This window comes from Oncorhynchus nerka, linkage group LG4 (assembly GCF_034236695.1).
Source record: "Oncorhynchus nerka isolate Pitt River linkage group LG4, Oner_Uvic_2.0, whole genome shotgun sequence".
NCBI lineage: Eukaryota > Metazoa > Chordata > Actinopteri > Salmoniformes > Salmonidae > Oncorhynchus > Oncorhynchus nerka.
Window position 1 is genome coordinate 5,238,029 of NC_088399.1, and position 16,243 is coordinate 5,254,271.

Genomic DNA, 16,243 nt, shown 5'->3' on the forward strand with positions numbered 1-16,243 from the left:
TACACGGTAGAAACACAACATGGTAGTAACACAACATGGTAGTAACACAACATGGTAGAAACACAACATGTTAGAAACACAACATGGTAGTAACACAACATGGTAGAAACACAACATGGCAACATGGTAGTAACACAACATGGTAGAAACACAACATGGTAGTAACACAACATGGTAGAAACACAACATGGCAACATGGTAGTAACACAACATGGTAGTAACACAACATGGTAGAAACACAACATGGTAGTAACACAACATGGTAGTAACACAACATGGCAACATGGTAGAAACACAACATGGTAGAAACACAACATGGTAGTAACACAACAGGGTAGTAACACAACATGGTAGAAACACAACATGGTAGAAACACAACATGGTAGAAACACAACATGGTAGAAACACAACATGGCAACATGGTAGTAACACAACATGGCAACATGGTAGAAACACAACATGGTAGTAACACAACATGGTAGTAACACAACATGGTAGTAACACAACATGGTAGTAACACAACATGGCAACATGGTTGTAACACAACATGGTAGTAACACAACATGGTAGTAACACAACATGGTAGAAACACAACATGGCAACATGGTAGTAACACAACATGGTAGAAACACAACATGGTAGAAACACAACATGGCAACATGGTAGTAACACAACATGGTAGTAACACAACATGGTAGTAACACAACATGGCAACATGGTAGAAACACAACATGGTAGTAACACAACATGGTAGTAACACAACATGGTAGTAACACAACATGGTAGAAACACAACATGGTAGTAACACAACATGGCAACATGGTAGAAACACAACATGGTAGAAACACAACATGGTAGTAACACAACAGGGTAGTAACACAACATGGTAGAAACACAACATGGTAGAAACACAACATGGTAGTAACACAACATGGTAGAAACACAACATGGCAACATGGTAGAAACACAACATGGTAGTAACACAACATGGTAGTAACACAACATGGTAGTAACACAACATGGTAGTAACACAACATGGCAACATGGTAGTAACACAACATGGTAGTAACACAACATGGTAGTAACACAACATGGTAGAAACACAACATGGCAACATGGTAGAAACACAACATGGTAGAAACACAACATGGTAGAAACACAACATGGCAACATGGTAGTAACACAACATGGTAGTAACACAACATGGTAGTAACACAACATGGCAACATGGTAGAAACACAACATGGTAGAAACACAACATGGTAGTAACACAACATGGTAGAAACACAACATGGTAGAAACACAACATGGTAGTAACACAACATGGTAGAAACACAACATGGCAACATGGTAGTAACACAACATGGTAGAAACACAACATGGTAGTAACACAACATGGTAGAAACACAACATGGCAACATGGTAGTAACACAACATGGTAGTAACACAACATGGTAGAAACACAACATGGTAGTAACACAACATGGCAACATGGTAGAAACACAACATGGTAGAAACACAACATGGTAGTAACACAACAGGGTAGTAACACAACATGGTAGAAACACAACATGGTAGAAACACAACATGGTAGTAACACAACATGGTAGAAACACAACATGGTAGAAACACAACATGGCAACATGGTAGTAACACAACATGGCAACATGGTAGAAACACAACATGGTAGTAACACAACATGGTAGTAACACAACATGGTAGTAACACAACATGGCAACATGGTTGTAACACAACATGGTAGTAACACAACATGGTAGTAACACAACATGGTAGAAACACAACATGGCAACATGGTAGTAACACAACATGGTAGAAACACAACATGGTAGAAACACAACATGGCAACATGGTAGTAACACAACATGGTAGTAACACAACATGGTAGTAACACAACATGGCAACATGGTAGAAACACAACATGGTAGAAACACAACATGGTAGTAACACAACATGGTAGAAACACAACATGGTAGAAACACAACATGGTAGTAACACAACATGGCAACATGGTAGAAACACAACATGGTAGAAACACAACATGGTAGTAACACAACAGGGTAGTAACACAACATGGTAGAAACACAACATGGTAGAAACACAACATGGTAGTAACACAACATGGTAGAAACACAACATGGCAACATGGTAGTAACACAACATGGCAACATGGTAGAAACACAACATGGTAGTAACACAACATGGTAGTAACACAACATGGTAGTAACACAACATGGTAGTAACACAACATGGCAACATGGTAGTAACACAACATGGTAGTAACACAACATGGTAGTAACACAACATGGTAGAAACACAACATGGCAACATGGTAGAAACACAACATGGTAGAAACACAACATGGCAACATGGTAGTAACACAACATGGTAGTAACACAACATGGTAGTAACACAACATGGCAACATGGTAGAAACACAACATGGTAGAAACACAACATGGTAGTAACACAACATGGTAGTAACACAACATGGTAGAAACACAACATGGTAGAAACACAACATGGCAAAATGGTAGAAACACAACATGGTAGTAACACAACATGGTAGTAACACAACATGGTAGAAAGACAACATGGCAACATGGTAGCAACACAACATGGTAGTAACACAACATGGTAGTAACACAACATGGTAGAAACACAACATGGTAGTAACACAACATGGCAACATGGTAGTAACACAACATGGTAGAAACACAACATGGCAACATGGTAGCAACACAATATGGCAACATGGTAGTAACACAACATGGTAGTAACACAACATGGTAGTAACACAACATGGTAGTAACACAACATGGCAACATGGTAGTAACACAACATGGTAGTAACACAACATGGTAGTAACACAACATGGTAGAAACACAACATGGCAACATGGTAGTAACACAACATGGTAGAAACACAACATGGTAGAAACACAACATGGCAACATGGTAGTAACACAACATGGTAGTAACACAACATGGTAGTAACACAACATGGTAGAAACACAACATGGTAGTAACACAACATGGCAACATGGTAGAAACACAACATGGTAGAAACACAACATGGTAGTAACACAACATGGTAGTAACACAACATGGTAGAAACACAACATGGTAGAAACACAACATGGTAGTAACACAACATTGTAGAAACACAACATGGTAGAAACACAACATGGCAACATGGTAGTAACGCAACATGGTAGTAACACAACATGGCAACATGGTAGAAACACAACATGGTAGAAACACAACATGGTAGTAACACAACATGGTAGAAACACAACATGGCAACATGGTAGCAACACAACATGGTAGTAACACAACATGGTAGTAACACAACATGGTAGAAACACCACATGGTAGTAACACAACATGGCAACATGGTAGTAACACAACATGGCAACATGGTAGTAACACAACATGGTAGAAACACAACATGGCAACATGGTAGCAACACAACATGGCAACATGGTAGTAACACAACATGGTAGTAACACAACATGGTAGTAACACAACATGGCAACATGGTAGTAACACAACATGGTAGTAACACAACATGGTAGTAACACAACATGGTAGAAACACAACATGGCAACATGGTAGTAACACAACATGGTAGAAACACAACATGGTAGTAACACAACATGGTAGAAACACAACATGGCAACATGGTAGTAACACAACATGGTAGTAACACAACATGGTAGAAACACAACATGGTAGTAACACAACATGGCAACATGGTAGAAACACAACATGGTAGTAACACAACATGGTAGAAACACAACATGGTAGAAACACAACATGGTAGTAACACAACATGGTAGAAACACAACATGGCAACATGGTAGTAACACAACATGGCAACATGGTAGTAACACAACATGGCAGAAACACAACATGGTAGTAACACAACATGGTAGTAACACAACATGGTAGAAACACAACATGGCAACATGGTAGCAACACAACATGGTAGTAACACAACATGGTAGTAACACAACATGGTAGAAACACAACATGGTAGTAACACAACATGGCAACATGGTAGTAACACAACATGGCAACATGGTAGTAACACAACATGGTAGAAACACAACAAGGCAACATGGTAGCAACACAACATGGCAACATGGTAGTAACACAACATGGTAGTAACACAACATGGTAGTAACACAACATGGCAACATGGTAGTAACACAACATGGTAGTAACACAACATGGTAGAAACACAACATGGCAACATGGTAGTAACACAACATGGTAGTAACACAACATGGTAGTAACACAACATGGTAGAAACACAACATGGTAGTAACACAACATGGCAACATGGTAGAAACACAACATGGTAGAAACACAACATGGTAGTAACACAACATGGTAGAAACACAACATGGTAGAAACACAACATGGTAGTAACACAACATGGTAGAAACACAACATGGTAGAAACACAACATGGCAACATGGTAGTAACACAACATGGCAACATGGTAGTAGCACAACATGGCAACATGGTAGAAACACAACATGGTAGTAACACAACATGGTAGTAACACAACATGGTAGAAACACAACATGGCAACATGGTAGCAACACAACATGGTAGTAACACAACATGGTAGTAACACAACATGGTAGTAACACAACATGGTAGAAACACAACATGGTAGTAACACAACATGGCAACATGGTAGTAACACAACATGGCAACATGGTAGTAACACAACATGGTAGAAACACAACATGGCAACATGGTAGCAACACAACATGGCAACATGGTAGTAACACAACATGGTAGTAACACAACATGGTAGTAACACAATATGGTAGTAACACAACATGGCAACATGGTAGTAACACAACATGGTAGAAACACAACATGGCAACATGGTAGTAACACAACATGGTAGAAACACAACATGGTAGTAACACAACATGGTAGAAACACAACATGGCAACATGGTAGTAACACAACATGGTAGTAACACAACATGGTAGAAACACAACATGGTAGTAACACAACATGGCAACATGGTAGAAACACAACATGGTAGAAACACAACATGGTAGTAACACAACATGGTAGTAACACAACATGGTAGAAACACAACATGGTAGAAACACAACATGGTAGAAACACAACATGGCAACATGGTAGTAACACAACATGACAACATGGTAGTAACACAACATGGCAACATGGTAGAAACACAACATGGTAGTAACACAACATGGTAGTAACACAACATGGTAGAAACACAACATGGCAACATGGTAGCAACACAACATGGTCGCAGCGCAAAAACATGGTACAAACATTATTGGGAAACGTCAACAGCACAAAGGTCAAGAAGGTAGAGACAACAATACATCACACAAAGCAACCACAACTGTCAGTAAGAGTGTCCATGATTGAGTCTTTGATATAAGAGATTGTGATAAAACTGTCCAGTTTGAGTGTTTGTTGCAGCTCGTTCCAGTCGCTAGCTGCAGCGAACTGAAAAGAGGAGCGACCCAGGGATGTTTGTGCTTTGGGGATCTTTAACAGAATGTGACTGGCAGAACGGGTGTTGTATGTGGAGGATGAGGGCTGCAGTAGATATCTCAGATAGGGGGGAGTGAGGCCTAAGAAGGTTTTATAAATAAGCATCAACCAGTGGGTCTTACGACGGGTATACAGAGATGATCGGTTTACAGAGGAGTATAGAGTGCAGTGATGTGTCCTATAAGGAGCATTGGTGGCAAATCTGATGGCCGAATGGTAAAGAACATCTAGCCGCTCGAGAGCATCCTTACCTGCCGATCTATAAATGATATCTCCGAAATCCAGCATGGTCATCTGAATCAGGGTTAGTTCGGCAGCTGGGGTGAAAGAGGAGCGATTACCATAGAGGAAACCAAGTCTAGATTTAACTTTAGCCTGCAGCTTTGATATGTGCTGAAAGAAGGACAGCGTACTGTCTAGCCATACTCCCAAGTACTTGTGTGAGGTAACTACCTAAAGCTCTAAACCCTCAGAGGTAGTCATCACACCTGTGGGAAGAGGGGCATTCTTCTTACCAAACCACATGACCTTTGTTTTGAAGGTGTTCAGAACAAGGTTAAGGGTAGAGAAAGCTTGTTGGACACTAAGAAAGCTTTGTTGTAGAGCATTTAACACAACATCCAGGGAGGGACCAGCTGACTGTATCATCTACATATAAATGGATGAGAGAGCTTTCTACTGCCTGAGCTATGTTGTTGATGTAATTTTCCTAGAATCGAGCCTTGGGGTACTCCCTTGGTGACATGCAGTGGCTGAGACAGGAAATTCTGACTTTATACACTGCACTCTTTGAGAGAGGTAGTTAGCAAACAAGGCCAAAGACCCCTCAGAGATACCAATACTGCTTAGTCGGCCCACAAGAATGGAATGGTCTACAGTATCAACAGCTTTGGCCAAGTCAATAAAAATAGCAGCACAACACTGCTTAGAATCAAGGGCAATGGTGACGTCATTGAGGACCTTTAAGGTTGCAGTGACACATCCACAACCTGAGTGGAAACCAGATTGCATACCAGAGAGAATACTATAGACATTGAGTGATGGTAGCCAATATGTACTGTTTAAGCAGGCACAGTAAAAAAAAGAAGCAAAAAAATATGTATTTAACCAGGTAGGCCAGTTGAGAACAAGTTCTCATTTACAACTACGACCTGGCCAAGATAAAGCAAAGCAGTGTGACACAGAGTTACACATGGAATAAACAAGCGTACAGTCAATAACACAATAGAAAACAAAATCTGTATACAGTGTCTGCAAATGGAGTAAGGAAGTAAGGCAATAAATAGGCCATAGTAGCAAGTAATTACAATTTAGCAGATTAACACTGGAGTGATAGATGAGCAGATGATGTGCAAGTAGAAATACTGGGTTGCAAAAGAGCAGAAAAGTAAATAAAAACAATATGGGGATGAGGTAGGTAGATTAGGTGGGCTATTTACAGATGGACTGTGTACAGCTGCAACGATCGGTTAGCTGCTCAGATAGCTGATGTTCAAATCAAATCCAATTTTATTTGTCACATACACATGGTTAGCAGATGTTAATACGAGTGTAGCGAAATGCTTGTGTCTGAAGTTAGTGAGGGAGATAAAAGTCTCCAACTTCAGCGATTTTTGCAATTCATTCCAGTCACAGGCAGCAGAGAACTGGAAGGAAAGGCAGCCAAATGAGGTGTTGGCTTTGGGGATGATCAGTGAGATACACCTGCTGGAACGTGTGCTACGGGTGGGTGTTGTTATCGTGACCAGTGAACTGAGATAAGGCGGAGCTTTACCTAGCAAAAACGTATAGATGACCTTAAAGAGGACTTAAAATGACATTACCCTATCTTCATCTGGTGATGACAAGCCACTGCCACTGGGAAACCAGGGGAAATCGGGAAATTCACACAATAATGTCTATATGTCATTCATTTAAAAGTCTATGTAACGATCCCAGATTGGTCTTTTCAAAAGATCCAATGCAGATGTTGTTTTTTTATCTCAAACCAAATCACTTCTGGGTAACAATTAAGTACCTTACTGAGATTATTTTCAATTCAAATGGTATTTAATTTATTATTATTATTTTTAAATAGCTTCTTAGCAAAGAGCAATTTCTCAAGCAAGAAGTGGATTCAGTGGGGAGGGGAAAACTGAAAACGAGTTGTTATTGGCAGAGAGGTTTGTAACTGTTTCTTATTGGTCTATCTAGGGAGGCCCTCTGAGCGAGACATTAGCTCCTGTAGCAGGAGCAATTAGCTCATTGCCAGTCAGCTCATTGCCAGTCAGCTCATTGCCAGTCAGCTCATTGCCAGTCAGCTCATTGTCAGTCAGCTCATTGCCAGTCAGCTCATTGCCAGTCAGCTCATTGCCAGTCAGCTCATTGCCAGTCAGCTCATTGCCAGTCAGCTCATTGCTTTGTTTTTCAGGTGCATGCTGGGTAATGAGTGTTCTCTGAGCTGTCCATGGCCACAAGAAGTAGACCCTTTCATTTTAGCTATAATCTTTTCTATCAATATTTGTTTTCTTTCCTGGATCAGCTGACGATGGTCGACAATATCACTAGACAACTAGCCTACAGCTAGACACCAATATCACTAGACACCAATATCACTAGACAACTAGCCTACAGCTAGACACCAATATCACTAGACAACTAGCCTACAGCTAGACATCAATATCACTAGACAACTAGCCTACAGCTAGACACCAATATCACTAGACACCAATATCACTAGACAACTAGCCTACAGCTAGACACCAATATCACTAGACAACTAGCCTACAGCTAGACACCAATATCACTAGACAACTAGCCTACAGCTAGACACCAATATCACTAGACAACTAGCCTACAGCTAGACACCAATATCACTAGACAACTAGCCTACAGCTAGACACCAATATCACTAGACACCTGGCCTACAGCTAGATAACAATATCACTAGACACCAATATCACTAGACAACTAGCCTACAGCTAAACACCAATATCACTAGACAACTAGCCTACAGCTAGACACCAATATCACTAGACAACTAGCCTACAGCTACACACCAATATCACTAGACAACTAGCCTACAGCTAGACACCAATATCACTAGACAACTAGCCTACAGCTAGACACCAACATCACTAGACAACTAGCCTACAGCTAGACACCAATATCACTAGACAACTAGCCTACAGCTAGACACCAACATCACTAGACACCAATATCGCTAGACAACTAGCCAACAGCTAGACACCAATATCACTAGACAACTAGCCTACAGCTAGACACCAATATCACTAGACAACTAGCCTACAGCTAGACACCAATATCACTAGACAACAATATCACTAGACAACTAGCCTACAGCTAAACACCAATATCACTAGACAACTAGCCTACAGCTAGACACCAACATCACTAGACAGCAATATCACTAGACAACTAGCCTACAGCTAGACACCAATATCACTAGACAACAATATCACTAGACAACTAGCCTACAGCTAAACACCAATAGCAATAGACAACAATATCACTAGACAACTAGCCTACAGCTAGACACCAATATCACTAGACAACAATATCACTAGACAACTAGCCTACAGCTAGACACCAATATCACTAGACACCAATATCACTAGACAACTAGCCTACAGCTAGATACCAATATCACTAGACAACTAGCCTACAGCTAGACACCAATATCACTAGACAACTAGCCTACAGCTAGATACCAATATCACTAGACAGCAATATCACTAGACAACTAGCCTACACCTAGACACCAATATCACTAGACAACTAGTCTACAGCTAGACACCAATATCACTAGACAACTAGTCTACAGCTAGACACCAATATCACTAGACAACTAGACACCAATATCACTAGACACCAATATCACTAGACAACTAGCCTACACCTAGACACCAATATCACTAGACAACTAGCCTACAGCTAGATACCAATATCACTAGACAACTAGCCTACAGCTAGACACCAATATCACTAGACAACTAGCCTACAGCTAGATACCAATATCACTAGACAGCAATATCACTAGACAACTAGCCTACACCTAGACACCAATATCACTAGACAACTAGTCTACAGCTAGACACCAATATCACTAGACAACTAGTCTACAGCTAGACACCAATATCACTAGACAACTAGACACCAATATCACTAGACAACAATATCACTAGACAACTAGCCTACAGCTATATACCAATATCACTAGACAACTAGACACCAATATCAATAGACAACAATATCACTAGACAGCTAGACACCAATATCACTAGACAACAATATCACTAGACAACTAGCCTACAGCTAGATACCAATATCACTAGACAACTAGACACCAATATCAATAGACAACAATATCACTAGACAACTAGACACCAATATCACTAGACAACAATATCACTAGACAACTAGCCTACAGCTAGATACCAATATCACGAGACAACTAGCCTACAGCTAGACACCAATATCACTAGACAACTAGCCTACAGCTAGACACCAACATCACTAGACAACTAGCCTACAGCTATCTAGACACCAATATCACTAGACAACTAGCCTACAGCTAGCTAGACACCAATATCACTAGACACCAATATCACTAGACAATGAGCCAACAGCTAGATACCAATATCACTAGACAACTAGCCAACAGCTAGATACCAATATCACTAGACAACTAGCCAACAGCTAGACACCAATATCACTAGACAACTAGCCTACAGCTAGACACCAATATCACTAGACAACTAGACACCAATATCACTAGGACAACTAGCCTACAGCTAGCTAGACACCAATATCATTCGACAACTAGCCTACAGCTAGCTAGACACCAATATCACTAGACAACTAGCCTACAGCTAGCTAGACACCAATATCACTAGACAACTAGCCTACAGCTAGCTAGACACCAATATCACTAGACAACTAGCCTACAGCTAGCTAGACACCAATATCACTAGACAACTAGCCTACAGCTAGCTAGACACCAATATCACTAGACAACTAGCCTACAGCTAGCTAGACACCAATATCACTAGACAACTAGCCTACAGCTAGCTAGACACCAATATCACTAGACAACTAGCCTACAGCTAGCTAGACACCAATATCACTAGACAACTAGCCTACAGCTAGCTAGACACCAATATCACTAGACAACTAGCCTACAGCTAGCTGCTCTAGAGCAGGTTTTCATCAAGGATCTCTCTGTACTTTGCTCCGTTCATCTTTCCCTTGATCCTGACTAGTCTCCCAGTCCCTGCTGCTGAAAAACATCCCCACAGCATGAGGCTGCCACCACCATGCTTCACCGTAGGGATGGTGCCAGGTTTCCTCCAGATGTGATGCTTGGCATTCAGGCCAAAGAGTTCAATCTTGGTTTCATCAGACCAGAGAATCTTGTTTCTCGTGGTCTGAGAGTCCATTAGGTTCCTTTTAGCAAACTCCAAGCGGGCTGTCATGTGCCTTTTACTAAAGAGTGGCTTCCGTCTGGCCACTCAACCATAAATTGGAGTGCTGCCTGATTGGTGGAGTGCTGCTGAGATGATTGTCCTTCTGGAAGGTTCTCCCATCTCCACAGAGGAACTCTGGAACTCTGTCAGAGTGACTTAGTTTTTGCTATGACATGCCCTGCCAACTGTGGGGCCTTATATACAGTTGTGTGCCTTTCCAAATCACGTCCAAGCAATTTCATTTACCACAGGTGCACATCAATCAAGTTGTAGAAACATCTCAAGGATGATCAATGGAAAAAGGATGCACCCTGAACTCAATTTCAAGTCTCATAGCAAAGGGTCCAAATACTTAGGTATTTGTTTTTTTTTTATAAATGTGCAAACATTTCTACAAAGCTGTTTTCGCTGTCATTATGGGATATTGTGTGTAGATTGATGATTTTTTTTTCCATCTCCATTTTAAAATACGCTTCTAATGTTAAAAAAAATGTAGAAAAAGTCAAAGGTCTGAATACTTTCAGAATGCACTGTAATTATTACCGTAAATCACTGCATGATAGAAACAGCAAAGGCACGGTTGACAAATGACCAGAACGTCGAGACACAATTTAGCTAAATGTTGCTATTTTTGACAGCAGCCCTTTAATATCGTAAAATAGCAATAGCATAGCATTAATAATAAGTGACAGACAACCGTGCACTTTTTTAAACATTTTATTTAGCTCAGGCTACTAAATTAATAAAAACGTCCTTTTCTATGTAGGAAGCATCCAGGCCAATGTTGGTCACAGTATCACATCACAGTGGACAACACAAGCGCTGCCTGAAACTGTTCGATGTAGCGTGACATCATCATCACCCACACGTTTACAATCATCGTATATGCAATTTATATACCCTAAATCTAACTATGCAAAAACTTTCAGCCCGTCTTTCCTTTAGCAACGGATCGTTGCGGACAGCTCCACCACGGACGACGAAGGACTTCCGCTGGAACGCAACAGGTTTGAAGCATCTGGTTGTATCACGTGTCCAGCAGTCAAGCAATACATTCCGTTTCTGAAATGTTTATTTTTATTTTTTTGTAATGGCATGTACCCTGACATTTAAAATATACTATACTATTATTTTAATATGTTTAGAAATAAAAATGTTTCCCTCCCCCAAATATTTCTCACCCAAACATTAGTTCCAACTAAGTGAGAAATAGTGGAACTACACTAAATTCTTGTTGATGTTGCTAATTACTATAACATATACTACAGAGGCGATTTAGCATTGAATTGTAAATGATGTGTAGCAACCACAGTCTGAGGGGCAGATTTGATTTCATCATGTTATGGTAACATGATAAACAATAAACATAGGTGGTGTATTTGGGACAAAGCCTAATTCCCTATATAGTACACTACTTTTGACCAAAGTCTTATGTGCCCTGGTATCGCAGGTCTATATGAAATAGGGTCCATGTGGGACACAGACAGAGACGGACAGTGATTTTAAACACACGTAAAGCCAATGCAGTACCAACAAGAATCTGGTTTCATTTATTTATTTTTATCATTGTTTGTGTTTTCAATCCAACAAATCTCCACACGTACCCAACTACTCCGTAATATACCATGTTATTACAGGAGAGGTCAAATGAAGCTTGATTGGTTGGCTGTTAACATGCAACAAAGTCAATATTTAAAGTAAAGGATGGGGGTAGAACTAATACCACAGACCCAGGACTCATTTTTACTGGGTTCTGAATACTTTTGTACAATTTTGTGAACCAGTACTTTCAGTTCAAATCAAATCAAATTGATTTATAAAGATTTTCGTACATCAGCTGATATCTCAAAGTGCTGGACAGAAACCCAGCCTAAAACCCCCTAAACAGCAAGCAATGCAGATGTAGAAGCACGGTGGCTAGGAAAAACTCCCTAGAAAGGCCAAAACCTAGGAAGAAACCTAGAGAGGAACCAGGCTATGAAGGGTGGCCAGTCCTCTTCTGGCTGTACCGGGTGGAGATTATAAACCTAGAGAGGAACCAGGCTATGAGGGGTGGCCAGTCCTCTTCTGGCTGTGCCGGGTTGTGATTCAAAATAGCCTTCCCAGGACAATTCACAGGAAGGCCAATTCCATTCTAATCCATAACAGACAAGTTTCCCATACACAGATTAAGACAATTCCTGGATTAATAGAGTAGAGATTCCAGAAATAGGGTTTAATCTGTGTCTGACAGGATAACAGTTAGAAGCAGAGACAAACGATGAGCATCTGTAATAACAGACTACACAACCCTGCCTAGCCCTTGGTGTGTCTGTCCCTAGTGGCACACTATATAGTGCACTAGATTTGACCAGAAGTGGCACACTATATAATGCACTAGATTTGACCAGAAGTGGCACACTATATAGTGCACTAGTTTTGACCAGAAGTGGCACACTATATAGTGCACTAGATTTGACCAGAAGTGGCACACTATATAGTGCACTAGATTTGACCAGAAGTGGCACACTATATAGTGCACTAGATTTGACCAGAAGTGGCACACTATATAGTGCACTAGATTTGACCAGAAGTGGCACACTATATAGTGCACTAGATTTGACCAGAAGTGGCACACTATATAGTGCACTAGATTTGACCAGAAGTGGCATACTATATAGTGCACTAGATTTGACCAGAAGTGGCATACTATATAGTGCACTAGATTTGACCAGAAGTGGTGCACTATATAGTGCACTAGTATTGACCAGAAGTGGTGCACTATACAGGGTTCCATTTAGGATACAGTTTCGTAATTTTTTATTTTATTTTGTATTTTACCTTTATTTAACTAGGCAAGTCAGTTAAGAACAAATTCTTATTTTCAATGACGGCCTAGGAACAGTGGGTTTAACTGCCTGTTCAGGGGCAGAACGACAGATTTGTACCTTGTCAGCGAGGGGGTTTGAACTTGCAACCTTCCGGTTACTAGTCCAACGCTCTAACCACTAGGCTACCCTGCCGCCCCAGGGGGGTGGAACAGTAATAAGAACAGTTCCTCCACGCAGGTTTTAAATACTTCTGACTCTTTCATACCATGAGCTTTTCCCTGTAGAGCAGAAAGATGAAAGGTCATATTATGAAAGACGTCACAAACACCTGCAGAGGTTGGGGCTAGAAGGTTCTATCTACATATACTACCTAGTACTCTAAATACAATCTTTTCTACATATACTACATAGTACTCTAAATACAATGTTCTCTACATATACTACATAGTACTCTAAATACAATGTTCTCTATATATACTACTCTAAATACAATGTTCTCTATATATACTACTCTAAATACAATGTTCTCTACATATACTACATAGTACTCTAAATACAATGTTCTCTATATATACACTACTCTAAAAACAATGTTCTCTACATATACTACATAGTACTCTAAATACAATGTTCTCTACATATACTATATAGTACTCTAAATACAATGTTCTCTATATATACTACTCTAAATACAATGTTCTCTACATATACTACATATATAGTACTCTAAATACAATGTTCTCTACATATACTACATAGTATTCTAAATACAATGTTCTCTACATATACTACATAGTACTCTAAATACTATATTTTCCACATATACTACACAGTACTCTAAATACTATATTTTCCACATATACTACACAGTACTCTAAATACTATGTTCTCTACATATACAGTACTCTAAATACAATGTTCTCTACATATACTATATTGTACTCTAAATACAATGTTCTCTACATATATAGTACTCTAAATACAATGTTCTCTACATATACTACATAGTATTCTAAATACAATGTTCTCTACATACACTACATAGTACTCTAAATACTATATTTTCCACATACACTACATAGTACTCTAAATACAATGTTCTCTACATACACTACATAGTACTCTAAATACAATGTTCTCTACATACACTACGTATATAATACTCTAACTACACTACGTATATAGTACTCAATTCATGAGTACCACAATTCATGTTAAGTTCCAAAGAATACAAGATTTAAAAAGAATAGCCGACACCGTTCAAACCAATGAGGGTTCAGAACTTGAAAGCCAATTATCTCCGAATTATCTTTTTGCAGATAGACCCTTCTAGTCCTCAGCTCTCGATATGCTGTATACGGCTTCAATACATCTTATTAGTTATACAGTAGTACCTTTCATCGGCTTGAAAACATCCCCAATACAATATCTATGAAAATAATTCTCCATACAAACAGGCATTATTGTCAATGGTCTGTACACACACACATCAGTAGATGTATTCACAAACACTCAGGTGTGCAAACACAGTGCATTTGTATAACACTGTGTCTGTATATATTTCATCACAGTGTATCTGTTGTCCACTTTACAGTACACATTACAGCCGTATTCTAAAATGTTTTGAATTACTTTTATTTCCTCAATCTACACAGTGTTTAGACATTTTTGCAAATGTAGTAAAAATACAAACCAGAAGTACCTTATTTACATAAGTATTCAGACCCTTTGCTATGAGACTCAAAAGTGAGCTCAGGTGCATCCTGTTTCCATTGATCATCCTTGAGATGTTTCTACAACTTGATTGGAGTCCACCTGTGGTAAATCAAATTAATTGGACATGATTTGGAAAGGCGCACACCTGTCTATATAAAGGTCCCACAGTTGACAGTGCATGTCAGAGCAGAAACCAAGCCATGAGGTCAAATGAATTGTCCACAGAGCTCCGAGACAGGATTGTGTTGAGGCACAGATCTGGGGAAGGGTAGCAACACATTTCTGCAGCATTGAAGGTCCCCAAGAACACAGTGGCCTCCATCATTCTTAAAATGGAAAAAAGTCTGGAACCACCAAGACTCTTCCTAGAGCTGTCCGCCTGGCCAAACTGAGCAATCGGGGGAGAAGGGCCTTGGTCAGGGAGGTGACCAGGAACCCAATGGTCACTCTGACAGAGCTCCAGAGTTCCTCTGTGGAGATGGGAGAACCTTCCAGAAGGACAACCATCTCTGCAGCACCCCACTAATCAGGCCGTTATGGTAGAGTGGTCAGATGGAAGTCACTCCTCAGTAAAAAGGCACATGACAGCCTGCTTGGAGTTTGCCAAAAGGCACCTAAAGGACTCTGACCATGAGAAACAAGATTCTCTGGTCTGATGAAACCAAGATTGA

The 16,243-nt window shown here is 40.0% G+C and overlaps 1 protein-coding gene across 1 annotated transcript in view; it reads right to left on the reverse strand.

Moving 5' to 3' along the window:
- Positions 1 to 15,475: 15,475 nt before the first annotated feature.
- The window catches only part of dnajc25 (DnaJ (Hsp40) homolog, subfamily C, member 25), a 12,271-nt gene continuing 11,503 nt past the window's right edge, over positions 15,476 to 16,243 (reverse strand). The window contains exon 4 of the mRNA XM_065017164.1: positions 15,476 to 16,243. This exon is cut by the window's right edge and continues 994 nt beyond it. The gene's annotated coding sequence lies outside the window, so the exon portion shown is untranslated.